Source organism: Zophobas morio, unplaced genomic scaffold (assembly GCF_036711695.1).
Source record: "Zophobas morio isolate AGI-343-1 ecotype UQ-CSIRO unplaced genomic scaffold, CSIRO_AGI_Zmor_V1 ptg000029l, whole genome shotgun sequence".
Taxonomy (NCBI): Eukaryota; Metazoa; Arthropoda; class Insecta; order Coleoptera; family Tenebrionidae; genus Zophobas; species Zophobas morio.
Window position 1 is genome coordinate 7,708,690 of NW_026972134.1, and position 11,831 is coordinate 7,720,520.

At 30.4% G+C, this 11,831-nt stretch overlaps 1 long non-coding RNA gene across 1 annotated transcript; it reads right to left on the minus strand.

Annotated features, from left to right (window-relative positions):
* Positions 1-442: 442 nt before the first annotated feature.
* On the minus strand, positions 443-7,190 carry LOC135137556 (uncharacterized). The gene is made up of 4 exons (XR_010281855.1): positions 6,342-7,190; positions 3,811-4,027; positions 3,402-3,714; positions 443-2,647 (listed from the first exon to the last, which is right to left on the minus strand). It is a non-coding gene; the product is annotated as an uncharacterized LOC135137556 (long non-coding RNA).
* Between the last annotated feature and the right edge of the window lie 4,641 nt (positions 7,191-11,831).

Genomic DNA, 11,831 nt, shown 5'->3' on the forward strand with positions numbered 1-11,831 from the left:
TAAAAGTTGCCTTTATAAATGTACCCTATCCTGAATTTTAAAAAGAACCGAACAAACTTATGCAGCTCACAATACACACAGTTTGACACTATGCCAATTTGTAACTATAATATAAGCTCCATATCAAATATTTAACTCGGGAAAATTTACAATTTTCAATGTTTGATACTGCAATAAAAAGCAATCACTGTCAGTAACATTTTATTTTTTTGTGTTTACTATATAACTACAATTTTTGTGAACCACCTACAACTAAAGAATATTAAGAAAATTATTAAGGTAAATGACAAAATTCCAAAAAAACTAACACTACATACATACATATTTATCTCTACTGAATTCAATTGCACAATATTCTCAACTGAAGATTATTACAAAAAATTAAAGTAGAAGACAAAAAAATATACTTGTACTTAATTCCAAAAAACTAAAGGTACCTAAATAAATATTTCCATTTAATTCGATATTAAATGCAACTATATAATGACCTAGTTTTACAAACAGCTTGAAAAACTTTCTCAACTGTACGAACAATAGATATTATAAAAAAACTATTAATGTAGAAAATAAAATATATCTAGGAATTCCAAAAATCTAAAGGTACATAAATACTTCCAATTATGAGAAATCGCTACGTTTGGTTCTTATGATATTGTCAATATATATTCAGAATTTAATATCTCCCTTATTAACACATTTACTGTTACGAAAATTTAAATGTAACCTGTCCACAAGTTTCGTTACATAATATGAGAATTTTTTTAACCTTCAAACTTCCGGGTGGTGTCCAAATGGACCCCATTGATACAATTTCCTATTTTTTCCCGTTATTTTCTGGTTTAACGATAGTGGTATTTTTAGTAGCTTCAATTAAGGCCTTTTGCTATGCATTCAAAAAATATCAATTGTATGTATAGGTGTAACAGTCTGTTACAAAAAAAAAAAAATTAGTCTCTTGGGGTCCGCATGGACCCCACCTGGTTCTTTTTGTTGCCATTTTTTTGTCTATATTTTTGAGATTTTATTTCACCTGCAGGTTTTATTCTGAGAATTTAGTCTTTCAAAAACCATTGTTTTATTCTTTACTAGTTTATAGACGGCGTTGCTGTTTTGATACATACTTGCAAGCGTCAGTATCGGTGTCAGTGTGACAATTTAATCTCTAAAAAAAATTAAATTTTGTTTTATAAATGGCACCTTATCAAAATCGATATCAGTACAATCCCGCGGACGCTGTTTCGTCTATATAAGTAACGGGGACAGAAATCAAGAAATTTTTGCATTTCCTACAAAAGATTTGTTTGCCGAGTACATTCTACTCGTACTGTTGAATGTCAGGAATGCTGGAACAAAAAACTGTAACGAAAAATGCTTATTTAATATTGTTATGTAATTTTTTTAACTTGGTTGTGTTTAAAATTAATAAATAATTTGGATTCGCCAAAAATTTTTGATTAATTCCTTAATTTTGGCTAAATAAGGCCATGGGGTCCAAGAGGACCCCATGGCCTTAAAATTACACCCGAAACGATGTGTAATTTTTCCCACCCGGTAGTTTGAAATGATTTAAATAGTTTATTATCTCATATTTTTTAAATTTTGTTGAAACTTTCACGTGTTTTAAAAAATCAATATCTGAATTATATATGGAAATTTTGGAACGCGGTTTCCACCGTTTTTATCTCACCAAACTTCAAAAATCGTACCAGACATATCGTCCACTTTTTTTGTTGGAACTGAGATACAGAAAAAGAAGCATCTAAAAGCTTTTACTAGACAACTTTGACTGTCCCATTTCCAACGTATTTGGTACGATGGAGTTTTATCAACTGAAACAGTGTTCTGCAATTTCCATACATAATTGAGATATTAATTTTGAAAGATACGTTAATGCAAAAATTTCATTAAAAAAAAAGGTGATGATTAAATTGTTTTTAACAAAACTGACCTTGTGCTATGTAGAGAAAGTTGTGGAGATGTTATATTTAAAATTTTACGACCATACGTCCATTAATACTGGAAATATTACCTTCTGAATATGTACTGAAAATCACATGTAAAAGACCTAGCAGCTAGCCTTAATTTGATATTGAATCCAATTAAATGGCGATTTTGTTTTAAAAACAGTTTGAAAAACGTTCTCGACTGAAGAATATTAAAAATATATATAATCAAGGTACAAAATAAAAAACATACCCAGGAATTCCAAAAGAAAAGGTAAATGAATTGAAGTTAACCATACTCTTCAGTGACCTCGTTTAACTAGCAGTTTGAAAAACATTCTTGTTTACAGGAAGTACTTTCGTTATACAGAAATTTAAAGTGGATATTTTTTTGTTTTCTATCAAGTTTTAAAAACTGTTTGCAATAGAGTAGTTTCTTACGTTAATTTTTGCCTTTTAGATGGATTAGAAACTATGGCTTCAAGTTGTTTCGTTGACGGAATTCTTGGTTTTCCTCGAGAATTTCTTGACTTTTTATGTGGTGTTTCTATTTGGGAATGTTCTAGTATCAGCATTGTAATAGACTCAGTTTCTTTACTTAATTTCTTGTCATTACTTGTTTTGTTGGTGTTCTGTATGCTTGTTTTTTTGTACCGTTTTCTTTGATCCTGTGACTACCACATCAAGAAGTGGTGATTTCTCCGCTAAATAATAAGATTCTATTAGAAACAATAACAATAACATCTCGTATTATGTAGACACTTTTTTGTATCGTTGACTGCGTAGATTTATTGTTACCTATTACCCTATTACTTTTAGTAAATTACAATGACACGTAAAATTTTTACTATGACAACTATATCGCAAAAAATTTAAGCATTCACCATGTTGTACAGATTTCTCAGCACCAAGTGAAAAAACATGAACACGTTGGAAGATACAAATCAAAAGCATATTCTTTAATGCAAATACAAATTTACGAATAGGAAATATCAGAAATTGTAAAATCTGTTTTAACTTGGTGTAAAAAATTTGTTCGAAAAAAATTTTTCAAACTGCAGATTTAAAAAGCCCTAATTCAAAATCACTGCTTCATATAATATAAGAAATATGTTAAAGAGATTCATTTTTTGCGCTGTTAACTACCTAACTATTTGAAATATCAAGACACACTAAATAATAACATCGTTTGATTATTAATGTAGACCTAATTCGTTAATTTTTTAAACATGACATTAAAAATTTTTAAAGTTACTAAACCAATGAAACCTGCAGCGAGCCGATAACGAAATAAAGTTATGAAAACAGTACCTACATGATACAACGATACAATTTCAATAACGTTAAATAAAAAATGTAAAAAACCCAACCATAAAAAATAAAAAAAATTATAGCCTTACATGCTATCTAAATGTTTAAATCATCAGTTAGATCTTAAACTTCTGAGTCAATACTTACATAATAATTCTTTCGCTAATATGTCTTCGTCAAAATTCTCTATCTGTAACATCTTTTAAATCATAATCCTCCGATTGAATATACCGTTATAGTTCTAAAGATTTTACACGAAATTTCTCCAAATCGTCAGCTTGACTATTAAGTACTTCCAGTTAGGGCAAGTTACGAAATTGTGTGTTTCCCGTATATCTGAGGTCCTAACAGTTATCCTATACATTCGATCATCTTCTTGTCGACGAAACGTCAATAATCTTCTTTCCATTCCGAATCTTTTTCTTGACAAACTTTGGACTTTGGGGTGGTATTTACGCATCTGAAATTACAAAATATATTTGTACTACGTGTTTTTTATAAACATTTTCTAAAGTATTGCAATATGTGATTACATATTTTTAAAATTTTATTTTACCTTTTTACATCTTTTAGGAATTCTTTCTTTCCTTGTTTTCTAGGTTTTAATTGAAGTCTTAATGATACTGTTGTCAAGGGTGTGCTTTCAGAAATCTCGTCGCTGCTACTCCTGCTGTCCTCGGTGGGTATATGATAACAATCATCCTCACTTAGCTCTCGATCGGCATAAGGACCACTTTGTTCACCATTCGGGATGGTGTATTTTGAAGCTGAAACTGTATTTTTCTTAAGAAAAGCGATTAACTTACACTATCAAATATTATCAACAAAATTAATGATTTCAAGAGTGTTTCCTATTCAGAATGTACAAAACAATATGCTTTTACATCCACGACATGTTAGTCCATCATTATATTTTGCTATAAATGCGTTTTTGAAAAACAATACAAAAAAATTGGTCTGAAGAGTTTAGACAGTACTTCTCTCGCTGTCGTAAACGTGACGACTGCATGCCTATGATGTTTTTTTTGCATTAGATTTCAAAGCATTCGGTTTTGTGTAGTTCTTGATTAAATCAATAAAATAAATTTGCGCATTCATTAAATTTTTTGAGTCACCCTGTAAATCCAAATCCAAAAAATATGACTGGAATGATAAATTACAAGAAGAGACTCATCATATTTTGCACATTTTAGATAGGATTATTCGGCAAACTTTTGAGCTGACGTCATCAATTTTTTGGAGGCGATAAGCAAATATATTTTGACTAAAAATTTCTTATGCTTTTTATAACCTTAAAACATTTACAAAATTTCAAAACATTCGGTTCAGTAGTTCTTGATTAAATCAATAAAATAAATTCACGCATTCATTAATTTTTTTGGGTCATCCTGCATATGCATATCCAAAAAATATGAATGGATTGATAAATCACAAGAAGAGGCTCATCATATTTTGTACATTTTAGATAGGATTTATTCAGCAAAATTTTGGGGTGACGTCATCAATTTTTTGGAGGGGATAAGCAAATATATTTTGACTAAAAATTTCTTCTGCTCTTTATAACCTTAAAACATTTGTAAAATTTCAAAGCATTCGGTTCTGTAGTTCCTGATTAAATCAATGAAATAAATTGACCCATTCATTAATTTTTTGGGTCACCCTGTATATGCAAATCCAAAAAATTTGAATGGAATGATAAATCACAAGAAGAGACCCATCATATTTTGTACATTTTAGATAGGATTTATTCAGCAAAATTTTGGGGTGACGTCATTAATTTTTTGGAGGGGATAAGCAAATATATTTTTACTAAAAATTTATTATGCTCTTTATAACCTTAAAACATTTGCAAGATTTCAAAGCATTCGGTTTGGTAGTTCCTGATTAAATCAATGAAATGAATTTACCCATCCATTAATTTTTTGGGTCAGCCTGTATATGCAAATCTAAAAAATTTGAATGGAATGATAAATCACAAGAAGAGACCCATCATATTTTGTACATTTTAGATAGGATTATTTGGCAAACTTTTGAGCTGACGTCATCAATTTTTTGGAGGGGATAAGCAAATATATTTTGACTAAAAATTTCTTATGCTCTTTATAGCCTTAAAACATTTGCAAAATTTCAAAGATGTTTATTATAACTTTAGGCGTTACCACAAAAATAAAATTCGCAAAATGGAATTTTATAATTTTTCGAAAAAGCTGAATTATATTGTAATGACTAAATAAACTTAAACCAATGTCTTCTACTTTTTGAATTTTAATTTCAGATAAGTGAAAAAGTAAAATGGCCCAAAAAAATCGTGACCGTAAAGTGAACATTGAATTTAATTTTATTGAAAAAAATCCGATTTTATTGAACCCTGGTACCTGTCCAAATTGATACAACCTTGCAACAAACTTCATGACGTTAGCAGTGTTAGCACATCATTTTATTATGAAAAACTCACTTGAAACATACACCAAGTAACCTTCCTTATTTGCAATTTCAACAGTGCATACATTTTTTTTACTTATAGGCGTTGTCATGAAAAAATAAAATTCGCAGAATCCTATTTCATAATAATAGGTCAGGAAAGTTCTGTCTAAATAACTTTTCACTATTTTTTTAAATTTACGCATGCGAAGTAAAAAAAATGTGGAAATTGTTGAACAAAATTTTATAATTTATATAACAAACCATGTAACGAATTGCTTTTTGCCGTGTTAAATGTAATTTTCAAAGAATGAAAGATTTCTTTACAAGATAAATTAGGAACTGGCAACTTTTAGTGAATTTGCTTTTTACTGAATTTATTTTGCGAACTTTAAAATAGATGCTGGTTAAATTAACAGAAATGCATCTATCGTGTAAAATAATTGGAATGTGAATTCACCGTCCACTCTGCCACAAGTTCCATGAAAGTACCGTCTGACCTAAATGTCTTTACATAAAGGGAGGCTGTGATTAATAAGCGTTTCCAATAAACATTGGCTTTCTGCCTCTGTCATATCCTACATGCACCACTTACAGCCTCCCTTTTACAATTAGATGAAAACTTTGGATCATACTGTTACGTGCAAACATTAAAAATAAATTTACCTGGTCTTGGCCTCCTCTGATGCCAACATTTTCTTCAGTCCTCGCCGATGCTCCTGGTAGTTCAATGCGAAGAAATCCTGAATGATCTTTTTGTTCTTGAATAATTTTCGTTTTTCCAATCAACATAACACGTGCCTGTTCCGTATTCATGTTGCACACACAACACATAAGAAGTTGAAAAAGTTTACTGCACTACTGTACTTAATACGACTCAATTTAACGCAAATTAATTTGCCAATGACATCAATCGCAAATTATTGTCGGTGCAGCACCCGCTAAATCGACTTCGTTCGCACTCCTTCGCACTATCGCATTTTTTGTTGCGCTGTCTGTGCTTGATAGTGGCAACACAGCTGCACAACTGGGAGTGTTACGCAATATTTTAAATAGAAACACTGCAGAAAAATGTATTGTTTAAAATAAAGGTTACCCATTTGATAAACATTTCACGAGCGTCGGTGGTCGTAACTGCACTCTCGCCTCCTAAAACATTTTAGGGCAAAAGTAAATTTTTACAAACTATTATACTCGTAACTATCGCGTTTCAATATCTTAATTTTCGACATGTCTCGTTTCTCTTGCAACGCACTAATTTTGTTGCATTGTTTGCTGAATAAGGAAATTCAAATAAATATGATAAGGCAAATACATTCATGCCAACGCCCGAGTATTGTGTAACATAATAAAATTGCTGTGTCATCGTTGGCTTTTAATTTTTAAAGGAAGTAAGGCATACCTATATACGATTGGTCAAAATTTCCGGAACGCCGTTATCTTTTTCGTATCAACTTTTTTTAGTATGTGTGCTCTGAGGTGTCCCAAATAAAATCCAAGGCCTCATGTCCTCAGAACGGATAGAAATTGAAATTTCGTAAACGCTATTGTTTTTAGTTTGAAACTTTAATTCAGTACACTACAGATAAGACCACATACATAATTGGTTTTGGCGGGTGACGCAAATCTCTATTTTTTTAAATTGCAAGGTATATATTTTTGAAAGCATTTTAACAGATGATTCAATTGCGAATCCAATAATGTAAATATATTATTTTATTTCTAATCGATAAAAAAATATTTCTAAATATGAAAAAATCCAAGACGAGTGAAATAAAGTAGTACTTTGTTTCAAACTGTTTTGAAAAAGAGTTATTTACGCATATGATCGGAACTAAGCAATACAACACATATAAGTGTTTTACATCACTGCAATCCCTACTTTACTGTATATTAAAATCCGTAAAAAAATATTATATACCGTGCAATTTAAAAAAATAGGGATTTGTGTAGTAAATTAAGCTTCCCATTTCAAGTTAAAAACAACAGCGGTCACAGAATTTATTTATATTTGTTGTCAAGAAAAGATGTAAGGCACGTAGTTTCGTTTGAGACATCTTGTACATGATACAGTGTAAAACACTTATTTATGACATTTCAATTTTTTTGCACTTCCGGTTTACCGGGAAATAATCCAAAATTAATAATTTTTAAAAAACGAAGTAGAGAAAAATATTCAAGATATCATTAATAAATTCTTTATTTTGTACTACACGGAGTGTTAAAAAAATCACACATAAGCGCGATGGCACGTTGTTGGAAATCCACTGAAGAACAAATTTTAGCAATACTAAACTTCAATATTGAAGAATTAACTTCATATTCTAATCAGTTTTAATACACGTTATCAATTCCGAGACTTTGGTTAATCCTGAATAATAAAAAAAATGGTGCACAAAAATCTGCACACAAGGCGTTAGACCGAACTTCCCGGGCCCCTAAAGCACAATCCAACCTATCTGCCTTCTCGAAAAATTTAAAAAATAAATGATTTTCTTATGATGATGCCCTACAAATTAAAATAATCATTTGTATAGAGTGTTCAAGTGCTAGTAAATCCGCATGCTATGCGTATGTTTCAAAGGAGTTTTTCATCACAAAATCTAGCCATGTGACCTCTATTCTAATAAATATAAACGCATTGATAAACTGCAATTATAGACTCATAATGTTTTGCATATTTTAGATAGTTATGATTTATTCGGCAATGACGATGACCTCATCAATTTTACTTAGGATACCTTTGAAACATTTGCAAGATTTCTGAGAATTCGTGTTTTGCAGTTTCATGAATAAGTTGTAAATTGTGAGAAAATTTTAATTTTTTCCCAAAAATCTAGACGTTAAGGATAAAAAATCAAGACTGGTTCATAAACCGCAAATTTAGAAGTAGGTTATTTTATAAAATTTGTCTGTCCGTCTGCTCTCTAGCTATGTCGATATATATATGACAAATAATTTGCGAAACTACTGGACTGATTTAAATAAATTTTGATATGAACTTTTATATGTATTTTTGGAATTTTGTGTAGATGACTAGAAAAATTTGTATAGTTATCTCAAAATTTTACAAATTAAATATTATTTAAATTTTGAAAAGGATCACATTTCTATATGTGCTTCAGGTTTATGAATCAGCTTTGATTTCTACTTCTCGGGTGTAAGCTAAGGAAGTATTGTAAGAGGATCCATTGGACGAATTGCCACTTTCATGTTTTCTCGACGTTTCATGATCCATAGAACCCGAAAAAAATGATCTCCCGTTTCCGTCTGTCGTTTATGTCGTTTTTTGTTCCACAGATAATCTCTGAAACTACTCGACCGATTGCTGTCAAATTTTGTATGTATATTAGGAATAGCATGTAAATTCTAGATAGTAAAACGTCAACCAAAATTTGCCTCTCCATTTCCACCACCAATGCGATAACGTCATCTCCAAAATTTACAATACTGAAAGTTAGATTTTATAAAATCCACTTGTGGTTTATGAATCCCTGTTAGGTTTTCAGCCTCTTCATAAAGATTTAAAAAAATCAAAATTTAGTAACATTTTGCAAACTAACTTTGAAACTGCAAAACCCAATGGTTTGAAATCTTGCAAACTTTTTAAGGGTGTCACGAGCACGTTAATCATAATTTATCCGTATATCCCCAACAAAACGAATGATGACATCATCTTAAAATTTTATCATATTATAAATGTATAAATATTTTTTAGGATTACTTATAGAGGGTAACTCAAAAAAAATTATGAATTAGGCAATGTATTTTATTGATACGCATAGCATATCCCTTTCCATGTATTTTAACAGTCGATACCTATTTCTTTTTAACTAAGGGAAAGTTTGTCTAGGTAACTTTACACAAACGTTAGGATTTTTTACCATATACCATAAAAGATTATGATACATTAGCAGTGTGGACGAACGTTGTACTTTAAAATGATGTACGATTTTCTATTCAGTATTCATTTATTTTAACTAAATGTGAAAAGAAACACCGTGCTTTGTAAATTCTGAACATTGTACTTATAAAAGACGGACGCATAACTTTGTAACTTGTGAACGTCGTGCCAATGGCATAATAACTTATTAGCGAAGGCCCGTCGTTACTCGAAAAAATTAACGAATGAAGCAATTTATATATTTTACTGGCCAAATCAAGAACGTTCACACCATCTCCTCAAAATTTTGTTATTAATAAAATAAATACAAAAAAATAAATATTAGATATATTAAATCAGAAACTGCAAAGCCGAATACTTTGAAATCTTAGGTTTGAAAATGTACATACATATAAGTTTCTACAGAGGAAGTGACTAAGCTTGTGCTCCTTGATACCTCATTAGTAGAGTCCGGAATTTTATGCACGAAATTTGGCCAAAATATGTGTAGGTATATATGTGCAGAAAAAATAAGAAAATATGTTTTAATTTTACGAAAATATGAAATTTTTTTATAAAAATAGGCATACATTTTGTACACTTGCAATAAAAAATTTGCGGTATGCTTCGAAAATCTAAAAATTGGCAGAATATGTGAAAATATGCAAAAGATACGAAAATATGTGAAAAATATTGATACATGCAAAATATGCAAAATTTAATATGTGTCAATCAATTCCTATTTACCTAATTGGCCTAGATCCGAAAGCATTTAGGTGTAGTATGAACAGTCATCAATATGCAAATCTCATAAATTTCTGACTCTGCTCATTAGTTATCACTTATCAGAAGCTACAGGGAAGTTGTACGGTTTTTTGAGGACCATACACGCAAATTACTTTCACCTACACAGAGTGTTCTATTTTTCAGGTGCAACAGAAAAATTAGTATTTTCAAATGGTGCATCCTATATATTTTTAGATATTTTAATTTATCTCTCTTTAGACTTTATATCCACAATTTCTATTTAAAATTCCATTGCGACGTTGGCACGTTATTTCAGTTTTCTTGAAATTTTTTAGCGGTGAGAAAAACGCAATAGGGTTCTTTCTAAAATCTGCGATTAAATATTTTGTGGAGACATAAAAAAGGTACGCTCTTTGTTGTGGTATATAGTAAAATTACATCTTCTTATATAGAGTATTTGTAAAACATTTTTTAATTATTAGATCTTTAAATATTTATATTTGAGTTTCCTCAGGACACCCCGTATTTTATTACTGCATATTATTATTCTGTTTCTGTTTTCTAAAATATTTTCTGTATTAACCGATGATATTTTTGCGACTTTTTACTTTTTAAAAGACACACTGACACATCGAAGGAAAGAACAAAATATAGTGTCAGATACGATAATAAATACAGGTATTTTATTTGAAAAAATCTAGATATCGATATTTGAATATTATGAAGTTTTAGATATGTTTTATAAAGACTCCGCATACTAAAATCGTATCTAATAAATGCCATAATAAAGCGCGTATATTTGTTTATCTATGCATAAAATATTGCAACGTAACTCTTAAACATAAGATTACATTGTGATTTTTTTTAAACCTTGCTTTGCCAAACAATGGAGTTGGAATAACGCAACGTCGCGTCAGAATTTCAAAAATAAACATTGGTTGTAAAACCTAGACGCAGGGTAATGAGAATATTTAAAAGTATATATGTACCTATTCTATTTAAAAAATCAAGTAATGTGCTATGCCTCAAAAAGGTACTACTCTGTACATTCGAAATCAATTTTAATGTATGCTTCCTAAAGAACCGTATAACTTTGGCTTTTACGTTTTTTCTATGTCAAATAATTAAGGCGATATCAAGGACCGCGCACTTAATGAGTCATCCTGTATACAGAATACGCAAGTTGAACGGACCGATTCTTATGTCTAGCAAAACACTTGTCAGAAATAAAGACAACATACGCAGCCGTGCTGATTTTTGTCTCGGTTAAAATTACAAGTGTTTCCTTTAATATCACGCATAGTCAGCGGCGTTCGTTGAATTGCAGACTTACCCAGCGTTTCCCATTTTCATGGACCAAATGACTGCGTTTTCATGTTGGTAATTCCTTGAATTTTGAAAATAATCCATATCGACACTGCTAATGAGTGGATGATCGAAAATAAATAATTTCGTTTTTTAATGTTTGGCTTGTTTTAAATTATGAGGGTTATGTACCTTACAAAAATCGCAAAATTAAATTTTAC